This window comes from Triticum dicoccoides, chromosome 1B (genome assembly GCF_002162155.2).
Source record: "Triticum dicoccoides isolate Atlit2015 ecotype Zavitan chromosome 1B, WEW_v2.0, whole genome shotgun sequence".
Taxonomy (NCBI): Eukaryota; Viridiplantae; Streptophyta; class Magnoliopsida; order Poales; family Poaceae; genus Triticum; species Triticum dicoccoides.
The window spans coordinates 680,682,023-680,697,863 of NC_041381.1; the positions used below are offsets into that span (position 1 = coordinate 680,682,023).

At 46.5% G+C, this 15,841-nt stretch overlaps 1 pseudogene; it reads right to left on the reverse strand.

Moving 5' to 3' along the window:
- Nucleotides 1-11,481: 11,481 nt before the first annotated feature.
- LOC119349627 lies at nt 11,482-15,337 on the reverse strand (annotated as a pseudogene).
- Between the last annotated feature and the right edge of the window lie 504 nt (nt 15,338-15,841).

The window sequence follows — 15,841 nt, forward strand, 5'->3', positions numbered from 1 at the left end:
CATGTATGAGGGCCCGGTATGACGCTCCGGTGGCATTGCTACCCCCCAAGGCCCCCGACCTGCCTAACCCTGGAGCGGTTGACCACGAGATCTAGCCCTTTGACTTCCCATGGACGGGCTTTGACCAGTAGACCTCTCCACCCGGTTGTGTCAGGTCTACCCATAGGGACACCCGGGAGCAACATCCGGGCCAAACCGACTGCTACATCCCCTCCGTGTAGACCCGATGCATCCGTTTTCCCCTCCAGGTGTCGGCGGCGGCGCCATCCGTGAGGGGGGCACACCCCGGAGATGCGTGTCGCCTCTTCGAACATGCCACAACACCACCCCGCATGTATGAGGGCCAGGTACGTGTTGGGGAACATAGCAGAAAACAAAAAATTTCCTACGGTTTCACGAAGATCCATCTAGGAGTTCATCTAGCAACGAGTGATTAGATGCATCTATGTACCTTGTAGATCGCAAGCGGAAGCGTTCAAAGAACGGGGATGAGGTAGTCGTACACGACGTGATCCAAATCACCGGAGATCTTAGCACCGAACGGACGGCACCTCCGCGTTCAACACACGTACGGAACAGCCACGTCTCCTCCTTCTTGATCCAGCAAGGGCATAGGAGAGGTTGAGGGAGATGGCACCAGCAGCAGCACGACGGCGTGGTGTTGTTGGAGCTGCAGTACTCCGGCAGGGCTTCGCCAAGCGCTATGGAGGAGGAGGAGGTGTTGGAGAGGGAGGAGGAGGCAACCAAAGGCGTGGGAGAAAAGCCCTCCTTCCCTCACTATATATAGGAGGGCCAAGGGGGGGGGGCACCGGCCCTAGGAGATCCAATCTCCTAGGGTGGGGCGGCGGCCAAGGGGGGTTTCCCTCCCCCCCAAGGCACCTAGGAGGTGCCTTCCCCTCCTAGGACTCTTTCCCCTTGTAACCCTAGGCGCATGGGCCTCTTGGGGCTGGTGCCCTTGGCCCATGTAGGCCAAGGCGCACCCCCTACAGCCCATGTGCCCCCCGGGACAGGTGGCCCCACCCGGTGGACCCCCGAGATCCTTCCGGTGGTCCCGGTACAATACCGATAACCCCGAAACTTGTCCCGATGCCCGAAACAGGACTTCCCATATATAAATCTTTACCTCCGGACCATTCTGGAACTCCTCGTGACGTCCGGGATCTCATCCGGGACTCCGAACAACATTCGGGTTACTGCATATACATATCCCTACAACCCTAGCGTCACCGAACCTTAAGTGTGTAGACCCTACGGGTTCGGGAGACATGTAGACATGACCGAGATCATTCTCTGGTCAATAACCAACAGAGGGATCTGGATACCCATGTTGGCTCCCACATACTCCACGATGATCTCATCGGTTGAACCACGATGTCGAGGATTCATGCAACCCCGTATGCAATTCCCTTTGTCAGTCGGTATGTTACTTGCCCGAGATTCGATCGTCGGTATCCCAATACCTCGTTCAATCTCGTTACCGGCAAGTCACTTTACTCGTACCATAATGCATGATCCCGTGACCAGGCACTTGGTCACTTTGAGCTCATAATGATGATGCATTACCGAGTGGGCCCGGTGATACCTCTCCATCATACGGAGTGACAAATCCCAGTCTCGATCCGTGTCAACCCAACAGACACTTTCGGAGATACCTGTAGTGCACCTTTATAGTCACCCAGTTACGTTGTGACGTTTGGTACACCCAAAGCACTCCTACGGTATCCGGGAGTTACACGATCTCATGGTCTAAGAAAAAGATACTTAACATTGGAAAAACTCTAGCAAACGAACTACACGATCTTTATGCTATGTTTAGGATTGGGTCTTGTCCATCACATCATTCTCCTAATGCTGTGATCTCGTTATCAATGACATCCAATGTCCATAGTCAGGAAACCATGACTATCTGTTGATCAACGAGCTAGTCAACTAGAGGCTTACTAGGGACATGTTGGTGTCTATTATTCACACATGTATTACGATTTCCGGATAATACAATTATAGCATGAATAAAGACAATCATCATGAACAAAGAAATATAATAATAATGCTTTTATTATTGCCTCTAGGACATATTTCCAACAGTCTCCCACTTGCACTAGAGTCAATAATCTAGTTACATTGTGATGAATCGAACACCCATGGAATTCTGGTGTTGATCATGTTTTGCCCTAGGGAGAGGTTTAGTCAACGGATCTGCTACATTCAGGTCCGTATGTACTTTACAAATCTCTATGTCTCCATCTTGAACATTTTCACGAATGGAGTTGAAGCGACGCTTGATGTGCCTTGTCTTCTTGTGAAACCTGGGCTCCTTGGCAAGAGCAATAGCTCCAGTGTTGTCACAGAAGAGCTTGATCGGCCCCGACGCATTGGGTATGACTCCTAGGTCGGTGATGAACTCCTTCACCCATATTGCTTCATGTGCTGCCTCCGAGGCTGCCATGTACTCCGCCTCACATGTAGATCCCGCCACAACGCTCTGCTTGCAACTGCACCAGCTTACTGCCCCACCATTCAAAATATACACGTATCCGGTTTGTGACTTTGAGTCATCCAGATCTGTGTCGAAGCTAGCATCGACGTAACCCTTTACGACGAGCTCTTCGTCACCTCCATAAACGAGAAACATTTCCTTTGTCCTTTTCAGGTACTTCAGGATATTCTTGACCGCTGTCCAGTGTTCCTTGCCGGGATTACTTTGGTACCTACCTACCAAACTTACGGCAAGGTTTACATCAGGTCTGGTACACAGCATGGCATACATAATAGAACCTATGGCTGAGGCATAGGGGATGACACTCATCTCTTCTATATCTTCTGCCGTGGTCGGACATTGAGCTGAGCTCAATTTCACACCTTGCAAAACAGGCAAGAACCCTTTCTTGGACTGATCCATTTTGAACTTCTTCAAAATCTTATCAAGGTATGTGCTTTGTGAAAGACCTATGAGGCGTCTCGATCTATCCCTATAGATCTTGATTCCTAATATATAAGCAGCTTCTCCAAGGTCCTTCATTGAAAAACTTTTATTCAAGTAGGCCTTAATGCTGTCCAAGAGTTCTATATCATTTCCCATCAAAAGTATGCCATCTACATATAATATGAGAAATGCTACAGAGCTCCCACTCACTTTCTTGTAAACGCAGGCTTCTCCATAAGTCTGCGTAAACCCAAACGCTTTGATCATCTCATCAAAGCGAATGTTCCAACTCCGAGATGCTTGCACCAGCCCATAAATCGAGCGTTGGAGCTTGCACACCTTGTTAGCATTCTTAGGATCGACAAAACCTTCCGGCTGCATCATATACAATTCTTCCTTAAGGAAACCATTAAGGAATGCTGTTTTGACGTCCATTTGCCAAATTTCATAATCATAAAATGCGGCAATTGCTAACATGATTCGGACGGACTTCAGCTTCGCTACCGGTGAGAAAGTCTCATCGTAATCAACTCCTTGAACTTGTCGATAACCCTTAGCGACAAGCCAAGCTTTATAGATGGTCACATTACCATCCGCGTCTGTCTTCTTCTTAAAGATCCATTTATTTTCTATGGCTCGCCGTTCAACGGGCAAGTCAGTCAAAGTCCATACTTCGTTTTCATACATGGATCCTATCTCAGATTTCATGGCTTCTAGCCATTTGTCGGAATCCGGGCCCGCCATCGCTTCTTCATAGTTCGAAGGTTCACTGTTGTCTAACAACATGATTTCCAAGACAGGGTTGCCGTACCACTCTGGTGCGGAACGTGTCCTTGTGGACCTTCGAATTTCAGTAGGAGCTTGATCAGAAGTATCTTGATCATCATCATTAACCTCCTCTCTAGTCGGTGCAGGCACCTCAGGAACATTTTCTTGAGTTGCGCCATTTTCCGGTTCAAGAGGTAATACTTCATCAAGTTCTACTTTGCTTCCACTTACTTCTTTCGAGAGAAACTCTTTCTCTAGAAAGGACCCATTCTTGGCAACAAAGATCTTGCCTTCGGATCTGAGGTAGAAGGTATACCCAGTAGTTTCTTTAGGGTATCCTATGAAGACGCATTTTTCCGACTTGGGTTCGAGCTTTTCAGGTTGAAGTTTCCTGACATAAGCATCGCATCCCCAAACTTTCAGAAACGACAACTTAGGTTTCTTACCAAACCATAATTCAAACGGTGTCGTCTCAACGGATTTCGACGGAGCCCTATTTAAAGTGAATGCGGCAGTCTCTAAAGCATACCCCCAAAAGGATGGCGGTAAATCGGCAAGAGACATCATAGATCGCACCATATCTAATAGAGTGCGATTACGACGTTCGGACACACCATTACGCTGAGGTGTTCCAGGCGGCGTGAGTTGTGAAACTATTCCACATTTTCTTAAGTGTGTGCCAAACTCGTGACTCAAGTATTCTCCTCCTCGATCTGATCGTAGGAACTTGACTTTCCTGTCACGTTGATTCTCAACCTCACTCTAAAATTCCTTGAACTTTTCAAAGGTTTCAGACTTGTGTTTCATTAAGTAGACATACCCATATCTACTCAAGTCATCAGTGAGGGTGAGAACATAACGATAGCCACCACGAGCCTCAACACTCATTGGACCGCACACATCAGTATGTATGATTTCCAATAAGTTGGTTGCTCGCTCCATTGTTCCTGAGAACGGAGTCTTGGTCATTTTACCCATGAGGCATGGTTCGCATGTGTCAAATGATTCATAATCAAGAGACTCTAAAAGTCCATCTGCATGGAGCTTCTTCATGCGTTTGACACCTATGTGACCAAGGCAGCAGTGCCACAAGTATGTGGGACTATCATTATCAACCTTACATCTTTTGGTACTCACACTATGAATATGTGTAGCAATACGCTCGAGATTCATTAAGAATAAACCATTTACCATAGGAGCATGACCATAAAACATATCTCTCATATAAATGGAACAACCATTATTCTCAGATTTAAATGAGTAGCCATCTCGAATTAAACGAGATCCCGATACAATGTTCATGCTCAAAGCTGGCACTAAATAACAATTATTGAGGTTTAGAACTAATCCCGTAGGTAAATGTAGAGGCAACGTGCCGACGGCGATCACATCGACCTTGGAACCATTCCCGACGCGCATTGTCACTTCGTCCTTCGCCAGTCTCCGCTTATTCCGCAGCTCCTGCTTTGAGTTACAAATGTGAGCAACTGCACCGGTATCAAATACCCAGGAGCTACTACTAGTGCTGGTAAGGTACACATCAATTACATGTATATCACATATACCTTTTGTTTTGCTGGCCTTCTTGTCTGCTAAGTATTTGGGGCAGTTCCGCTTCTAGTGACCACTTTCCTTGCAATAAAAGCACTCGGTCTCGGGCTTGGGTCCATTCTTTGGCTTCTTCCCGGCAGCTTGCTTGCCGGGCGCGGCAACTCCCTTGCCGTCCTTCTTGGAGTTCTTTTTACCCTTGCCCTTCTTGAACTTAGTGGTTTTATTGACCATCAACACTTGATGTTCCTTCTTGACTTCTACCTCTGCTGATTTCAGCATAGCAAATACTTCAGGAATGGTCTTCTCCATCCCCTGCATATTGAAGTTCATCACAAAGCTCTTGTAGGTCGGTGGAAGCGACTGGAGGATTCTGTCAATGACTGCATCATCCGGGAGATTAACTCCCAGCTGAGTCAAGCGGTTATGTAACCCAGACATAGTGAGTATGTGCTCACTGACAGAACTATTTTCCTCCATCTTACAGCTGAGGAATTTGTCGGAGACTTCATATCTCTCGACCCGGGCATGAGCTTGGAAAACCATTTTCAGCTCTTCGAACATCTCATATGCTCCATGTCTCTCAAAACGCTTTTGGAGCCCCGGCTCTAGGCTGTAAAGCATGCCGCACTGAACGAGGGAGTAGTCATCGGTATGTGCCTGCCAAGCGTTCATAACATCTTGTTCTGCAGGGAGAACAGGTGCATCACCTAGCGGTGCTTGTAGGACATAATCTTTCTTGGCAGCTATGAGGATGATCCTCAGGTTCCGGACCCAGTCCGTATAGTTGCTGCCATCGTCTTTCAGCTTGGTTTTCTCTAGGAACGCGTTGAAGTTGAGGACTACATTGGCCATTTGATCTACAAGACATATTGTAAAGATTTTAGACTAAGTTCATGATAATTAAGTTCATCTAATCAAATTATTCAATGAACTCCCACTTAGATAGACATCCCTCTTCTAGTCATCTAAGTATAACATGATCCGAGTCAACTAGGCCGTGTCCGATCATCACGTGAGACGGACTAGTCAACGTCGGTGAACATCTTCATGTTGATCGTATCTTCTATACGACTCATGCTCGACCTTTCGGTCTTCTGTGTTCCGAGGCCATGTCTATACACATGCTAGGCTCGTCAAGTTAACCCTAAGTGTTTTGCATGTGTAAAATTGTCTTACACCCGTTGTATGTGAACGTAAGGATCTATCACACCCGATCATCACGTGGTGCTTCGAAACGACGAACTTTAGCAACGGTGCACAGTTAGGGGAGAACACTTCTTGAAATTGTTGTGAGGGATCATCTTATTTACTACCGTCGTTCTAAGCAAACAAGATGAAAAACATGATAAACATCACATGCAATCAAATAATAATAGTGACATGATATGGCCAATATCACACAGCTCCTTTGATCTCCATCTTGGGGCTCCATGATCATCTTGTCACCGGCATGACATCATGATCTCCATCATCATGATCTCCATCATTGTGTCTCCATGAAGTTGCTCGCCAACTATTACTTCTACTACTATGGCTAACGCGTTTCTCAATGACACGCAGGTCATACAAAAATAAAGACAACTCCTATGGCTCCTGCCGGTTGTCATACTCATCGACATGCAAGTCGTGATTCCTATTACAATAGCATGAACATCTCATACATCACATATAGATCATTCATCATTCATCACAACTTTGGCCATATCATATCACAAAGCACTTGCTGCAAAAACAAGTTAGACGTCCTCTAATTGTTGTTGCATGTTTTACGTGGCTGAAGTAGGGTTCTAGCAAGAACGTTTTCTTACCTACGTGAAAGCCACAACGTGATTTGTCAACTTCTATTTACCCTTCATAAGGATCCTTTTCATCGAATCCGCTCCAACTAAAGTAGGAGAGACAGACACCCGCCAGCCACCTAATGCAACTAGTGCATGTTAGTCGGTGGAACCGGTCTCACGTAAGCGTACGTGTAAGGTTGGTCCGGGCCGCTTCATCCCACAATACCATTGAAGCAAGATAAGACTAGTAACGGCAAGAAAGTTGACAACATCTACGCCCACACCAAATTGTGTTCTACTCGCGCAAGAAGAACTACGCATAGACCTAGCTCTGATACCACTGTTGGGGAACGTAGCAGAAAACAAAAATTTTCCTACGGTTTCACCAAGATCCATCTAGGAGTTCATCTAGCAACGAGTGATTAGATGCATCTATGTACCTTGTAGATCGCAAGCGGAAGCGTTCAAAGAACGGGGATGAGGTAGTCGTACACGACGTGATCCAAATCACCGGAGATCTTAGCACCGAACGGACGGCACCTCCGCGTTCAACACACGTACGGAACAGCCACGTCTCCTCCTTCTTGATCCAGCAAGGGCAGAGGAGAGGTTGAGGGAGATGGCACCAGCAGCAGCACGACGGCGTGGTGTTGTTGGAGCTGCAGTACTCCGGCAGGGCTTCGCCAAGCGCTATGGAGGAGGAGGAGGTGTTGGAGAGGGAGGAGGAGGCAACCAAAGGCGTGGGAGAAAAGCCCTCCTTCCCTCACTATATATAGGAGGGCCAAGGGGGGGGGGCGCCGGCCCTAGGAGATCCAATCTCCTAGGGTGGGGCGGCGGCCAAGGGGGGTTTCCCTCCCCCCCAAGGCACCTAGGAGGTGCCTTCCCCTCCTAGGACTCTTTCCCCTTGTAACCCTAGGCGCATGGGCCTCTTGGGGCTGGTGCCCTTGGCCCATGTAGGCCAAGGCGCACCCCCTACAGCCCATGTGCCCCCCCGGGACAGGTGGCCCCACCCGGTGGACCCCCGGGATCCTTCCGGTGGTCCCGGTACAATACCGATAACCCCGAAACTTGTCCCGATGCCCGAAACAGGACTTCCCATATATAAATCTTTACCTCCGGACCATTCCGGAACTCCTCGTGACGTCCGGGATCTCATCCGGGACTCCGAACAACATTCGGGTTACTGCATATACATATCCCTACAACCCTAGCGTCACCGAACCTTAAGTGTGTAGACCCTACGGGTTCGGGAGACATGTAGACATGACCGAGATCGTTCTCTGGTCAATAACCAACAGCGGGATCTGGATACCCATGTTGGATCCCACATACTCCACGATGATCTCATCGGATGAACCACGATGTCGAGGATTCATGCAACCCCGTATGCAATTCCCTTTGTCAATCGGTATGTTACTTGCCCGAGATTCGATCGTCGGTATCCCAATACCTCGTTCAATCTCGTTACCGGCAAGTCACTTTACTCGTACCATAATGCATGATCCCGTGACCAGACACTTGGTCACTTTGAGCTCATAATGATGATGCGTTACCGAGTGGGCCCGGTGATACCTCTTCGTCATACGGAGTGACAAATCCCAGTCTCGATCCGTGTCAACCCAACAGACACTTTCGGAGATACCTCTAGTGCACCTTTATAGTCACCCAGTTACGTTGTGACGTTTGGTACACCCAAAGCACTCCTACGGTATCCGGGAGTTACACGATCTCATGGTCTAAGGAAAAGATACTTAACATTGGAAAAACTCTAGCAAACGAACTACACGATCTTTATGCTATGTTTAGGATTGGGTCTTGTCCATCACATCATTCTCCTAATGATGTGATCTCGTTATCAATGACATCCAATGTCTATAGTCAGGAAACCATGACTATCTGTTGATCAACGAGCTAGTCAACTAGAGGCTTACTAGGGACATGTTGGTGTCTATTATTCACACATGTATTACGATTTCCGGATAATACAATTATAGCATGAATAAAGACAATCATCATGAACAAAGAAATATAATAATAATGCTTTTATTATTGCCTCTAGGGCATATTTGCAACAGTACGATGCTCCGATGGCATTGCTACCCTCCAGGGCCCCCGTCCCACCTAACCCTGGAGCGGTTGACCACGAGATCTAGCCCTTTGACTTCCCACGGACGGGCTTTGACCAGTGGACCTCTCCAGCCGGTTGTGTCAGGTCAGTCTAGAGGGACACCTGGGAGCAACATCCGGGCCAAACCCACAGCTACATCCACTCCGTGTAGACCCGACGCGTCCGTTTCCCCCCTCTAGGTGCCGGCAGCGGCACCCCGGAGACGCGTGCCGCCTCTTCGGACATGCCACAACACCACCCCGCGTGTATGAGGGCCCGGTACGATGCTCCGGTGGCATTGCTACCCCCAGGGCCCCCGTCCCGACTAACCCAAGAGCGATTGACCAGGAGATCTAGCCCTTTGACTTCCCACGGACGGGCTTTGAAGAGTAGACCTCTCCACCCGGTTGTGTCAGGTCAGCTCAGAGGGACACCCTGGGAGCAACATCCGGGCCAAACCGACTGCTACATCCCCTCCGTGTAGACCCGATGCATCTGTTTTCCCCCTCCAGGTGCCGGCGGCGGCGCCGTCCGTGAGGGTGTCACACTCCGGAGACGGGTGCCGGGCGTTTGCAACAGCCATTAAACTTCTGTCGCATAGCTGTTTTTCATTTTAATAACATATAAGGACTTATATTCAAAAGAACATGACGGCACATTATTAATGTGCTCGAAAAAAATGCAAACTATATATATATATATATATATATATATATATATATATATATATATATATATATATATATATATATATTCATAATCTATGGAAAAAATTACAAACTACATATATATATTCATATAATACATAAAAAAGCATAAAAACATATTTAAAAAAAAGCATAAAAACATATGTAAAAAAAGCATAAAAACCAATATTTTAAATAGCACGCTATTTCGTCGTTATAACGCGGTTATAGCATATTTGGAAGGGAGACGTTACGTTTTGGCAAAATCGGACGCTACGGCGCTAATCGCGTAATTAGCGCGCTACACACGCTATAACGTTGTAACGTTGTAACGTTACAACGTGCAAACCATGCAAAACTGAAATAAGCACAGCACAGCAGGCCCAGCAGGCCAAAACCAACCCACGACCACTAGCTTTCTCACTCCTTTTATCAGATTCTCCCACGAGATCTAACCAGCAGGCCCATGTGGCTGCCCATGTGGCTGTTGATGTTAGAGACTCTTAAAACTATGGTTGTTGATGTTTGAGACTTACTATTTTTATGTGCTGGATTTGGCCCTTATGCATATATTGCTTGCTCCTATGAAAAAAATTAGTTGCTTAAATACTTTATTTCTAGATATATTTGATTTTTTGTGCAAACGCTATTTTGAAATATAGCACGCTATTAGCGCACTATAACTTGTGTAGCATTTAGAGAAGGGCCTCGCTATATTTTGTAGCGCACTATTTAAAATATTGTAAAAACGTATGAACAACATGTTAAAAAATAGCTATGCCGACGGCATTACCGTCGGCATAGAAACGGCAGGGTTTTGGGAGGAGCCGCGCCGCGGATCGGTGACGTGGAGCCTATGCCGACGGCTGCCGTCGGCATATCTATGCCGTAGATCGGTGACGTGGCATGCGGAGATATGCCGACGGCCGCCCGTCCCGACCGTCGGCATAGGGTTGACGGAGTTAGCGTTGGTCACGAGCGGGGTCGCCGGGCCCACTTTGTATGCCGACGGCTATGTTATACCGACGGCTGCTGTCGGCGTGTTTGTAGATAGGCCGACGACCGTTCTGTGCCGACGGCTGCCGTCGGCTTATATCAGGGTAGCCCGACGGCCAGGCTACGCCGACGGCCAGGACGAGGCTGTCGGCATATCTCAAACTAGGCCGACGGCAGCCGTCGGCATTGATTTGGCCGTAGGCATAGGTCAGTTTTCCGGTAGTGGGCAGCTAACTATTTGCAGGGTATCTCACTTGGACCAAATTGCTCCCTGTCCACTCCTTACTTTTGGCAGATGACCTACTCGTTTGTGGACAAGCAACTCGCCGGTAAGCTTCAACTATGGCACACATTCTTCATCATTTATGCACTTTGTCAGATCACACTCCAAACTGGAACAAATCTGCCATCCTTTTCAGCGCAAACATTCAGCCTGCAACCATGTCGAATATTAAGAGCATTTTTCTGGTTTCGGATATGACTAATTATTCCACTCATTTGGGTCATCCTCTTATTTTGGGTGCTAAAAACAAAACTTCTGCTTTCAGTTTTGTGCTTCACAAATTTTTGACTAAGTTGCCCCCCTACAAATTACATGCCAAATCGAGCAGCTCTCAACATGTGCCAACCAGCATCTATACACACAACAGCAGACACATCATGCCCATAGATATTACAAAAAATAAATGTTGTCAGATACATTCCTCGATTCAGTTTGTTTAAATCATGATGGAAACAGTAACAGAGTTCTGCCCTGACGACAGATAAAGAGAATTCAGGGATGTTACATAACTGCACACATACTGTTTGTTCTACTCAAGCAAAACCCAGTACGAATAGATTTAGGAAAAAAAACATCTCACGCTGCAGATAAAGCACCACGAATACATCTCTCTGAATACACACTAATCAAATGCTGGTGGCCAGCCAGTTGAGTTGCAGACTTGCGGTAAGTAGTAGGACTGGATTGGACAACCGTGTAGCTCTCCCTCCATATGCATGACTTTACTTGGATCAACGAACAGCTGTTCAAGATGAATACATTAGGCACAAGGTCAGCACAGAGTATATGGAATATGTTCTTAATTTTTCAGAACGAAGAACATGTAGATAATTGTTACTCATAGGAGGGAAAGAAAATTCACAATATTTTGAATTACCAGGATAAGGCAGCTAGTTCTTGCTGGCCCGTCTCTCATTCTCCCGATCAAGAAATTCTTCCAACTCCTTTCTTTTCATTGAGACGGCCTCTTGCCACTCCTTATCATCCTTAAACATAAAAGCTTCAAAGAATCTGTGGACATGGATTTGACATTTGGGGTGCAGGTTGATTGCTTTTTCAACGGAAGACTCCAGGGCTTCCACCCATTCCTGGAGCTGCTGTGCCACAATAAATTTTGACCTCGAGGTGTGCAAGGCCTGGTAGATGCTCGACCCCCAAGTCTACAAAAAAGTCTGATGCCACAAACATGGGGCTCAAGTCAAGACAGAGCCGTCCAAGTGCTGGCACAGCACCTGGAGCAAATGTTAGCCGCAGTCCATCAGGTTTATTTTCTGAGATGCGCCGTCCACCGCTTGCTGTTTGTTCAAATACGAAAGGAGAGACTGGCATATATTGGAAGTGGAACACCTTTAGAAGTTTGAATCCATTACTACGGACGGTCAGCTTTTCTTCGATGACCCGTGTGACGCATTGCTGAAGATGGGCTAGAGAAGGCATGCCCATGAGGACTTGGAGGCCCTCATTATCAAACTCGTGGACTATTATGCATAGTTTCACGAGATTCTTGAGGGAGGCCATTCCCCTAGGAACCATCTTCATTCTTGAGGGTGACTTAATTGTAAGAACTTGGAGGCACGGGTATGTGCAGCATGGGTTATAGAACAGACGCTCGGCTATCTCTCCATCAGTACGAAGAGAGAGAAGGTTGCATTTGCCCAACTCATTTACTTCCTCCGCAAATATCACTGGGTCGTCAGTTTCGTGGACGCCTAACTCCTCCAAGGTTTGCAGACTCCGGAACCTACTTGCAGGTAATTGTGTACTATAGCTGACAAATAGGCGCACCAATTTCCGCAACTGTGCCACGGTTGATGGCAGTCTTTGAAGTGAAAGACAGTGTCTCAAATCCAGAGTCTCCAAGTGCTGCAACTTTCCAATTTCACAAGGAAGCTCCTTAATCTTAGAACGGCCAATTCTCAAATACCTCAGCTGACGCGAGCTTCCTATATGTTTTACATGCTTGTTTTCCAAACAAGAAAATCCCTGAAGATCCAACACCCGCAAAGCATGGAAGTCCACAAGGTGGGTATCTGCTCAAATTGCGGCAAGGTAGTCAGTGAGCGAACATATATCTTGGTTTCTGTAATTGCACGGACTGCGCCATTATGCTCTTTGCCACTAAATTGCACGGACAGACGTCGAATCTTGTTTGGAAATGAATTGCATACACCTCCATTTAAAACAGTGGCAAAATTCTCTTCTTCTGATAAAGATATGATAAGGTCAAGCACCATATCATGGACTCGACAATATTTCACAGTACCATTATGATCAATATGAGTTGGCTGGATCATATTTCTGTTAACGAGTTCATTGATACAGTTCTCTGCTACCTTATCCAAACACACCCGTTGTCTATCAAGGAATCCTTCGGCCATCCATTTCCATTTCAGTTTTTTACACTTGATCTTGTAGTCCTCTGGATATATACACAAGTACAACAAGCAAGTCTTCAAATGATGTGGAAGATCCCAGTAACTAAGTAATAGTATATCTTTCATCACTTTTAAATTACCATCATTATCAAGTGAAGGACCACTACCAATGGAATCATGCAGTCTCTCCCATTCATCCTTCTTATGTGTCTTATTGGCAAGCAAACTTGCAAATGTAATTATAGCTAGTGGAAGACCACCACATTTTTTTTAAGATCTTAGCTGAAACTTCTTCCAGTTCAACACGACAAGGATCATCTACGCGGAATATTCTCTTAAAGAACAATTTTCGGGAATCAACATCATCTAGAGGTGTCATTTGATAGGGTTCACCACCGGAGTCGGAACAACACCCATTAGCTACACGGGTAATGCGTGTAGTAGCAATTATTCTGCTACCATTATTATTCTCAGGAAATGCTGACTTGACCAATTTCCAGTGTTCTTCTTTCCATACATCATCAATGACAACGAAGTACCTGCTTTCAATATTGTGCATCATTGAGCATTTCATAGCTGTGATGACTTGTAATGGCAACTAATTTGATATTCACCATAAATATTTTGCACTTCTGTACTTAATTTTTCAGTAATTTCTTTTGTATCAAACAAACTACTCTGGCTACAAATAGATTAGGGCTAAACATGAGTACTACAAAATAGAAATAGAACCATTAATGTTGAAAAAATAGCTCTGCCAGGTCATCTAAGTATAGAAAGAGTTAATAAACGGTAGGTACATGAGATATATAGAGTATACAAAACAAAACATTGTAGGAGTACCTCTTTCTGGTCAAGACTTGTGCAGTTTTTCGAATTAGTCGGTCTATGCTCCAACCCTCTAACTGACATTCCTTGTCATCGATTTGCGACAAGATATCCTTCAAGAGCTTCTGTAGATCAAGAGTGCGTGAAACAGATACAGAAGCTCGGCACTGGAAGTCTTCTCGTCCTCCAATCTTGCGATACACCTCCATTGCCAAGGTGGTCTTCCCCAACCCACCGGAGCCGACAATCGGCATCACTTTCAGCTCCATACTCCCATCCAACAATAAAGTAGTAACTTGCTTCACTCGGTCGTCCATTGCCACCAAGCCCTTGACCTCCTCGTGGAGCGTGGTTATCCGCGGGTCTATCTCCACCGTCCTTGTTGCACTGTAGTAACTCTCATCAAGCTTGTACCTAGCACCATTTTTTTGACAATAAGAACTCTATCAATCTCGATGTAGCATCGAGAAATAGCTCATACAACCCCAAGATTACGTAGGAAACTTGTACCTGTCACGCCGCTCGCTTTCCTCCATGACGCGAGCTTTGAGCTCTTTGATCTGGGTCGCGATGTCATGGCGCGCCCATAGAGTGTTGAGCCGGCGAGCCGTCCTCTTCATGAACTTTGGTTTGGCACCCCCGGTTCCAAGCCGGTCCGTGAAGCGGTCGATGCAGTCTTCCATGTCGTAGCTGAGGTCACGCACGTTGTCTCTCCAACCTTTTGCCAGGCCATCGAGTTTCTCCATACCCGCTAGTGTCTCCAGCAAGATTTGCATCCTGCCGAGTTCACGCTTTAGGAAGTCGATCTGCTTGCGGATACCCGTGAGCAGCTTATACTCGTCGCTGAGCAAGGTGGTAAGCTTGACGAGGAGGGAGTTCATCGCCCCCGTCCCGATGCTCACCCCCGCCATATCCTTTGATGAATGAAGGAAGGTGGACAAGTTCTTAGGAAGAGAAGCAGCTGCTGAACCAGTGCTATGGATGGGCTTGTTTGGTGGAGAAGCAATGGCGCTGGGCACTAACCATAATGGTTGGATTGGACAGTTCTACCTTGCTGAGTCCTCCTTGATGGAGAAGCTAGGCTAGTTGTTGCGTGCATTATTGGTGTGGTTGGGTAGTGGAAGGACGACCGTTCTTTCGGTGAAGCTGGCCTCAAACGGTGACCACGCAACATTGATCTCGATGTAGACTGGATGGCGGAGAACCTTCACTGTGTGTCGGCAACGAAATGTACCAACATTTCAATGCAGACGCGTGGGTGGACTATTAAACTTTAGGACCAGCAAGGCTTTCATCGCATTTATGTTAGGATCTGAATCATAGAAAAAATTCAATATTTTCATTCACATAATTGGTACCCACACAAAAAAAGATTCACATGATTGATTTTTCCAGAAAGATTCGTATGCAAATTTTGATTTAATTTATCACGATGGAATCATAATCTTACACAAAAATGACATCAACAATAATATTCGGTGCTTCCCTTCTTGATGAATGGCCGCCACAAGCGACGGCAAGATGTAGGTCCCCTCCGAAACTG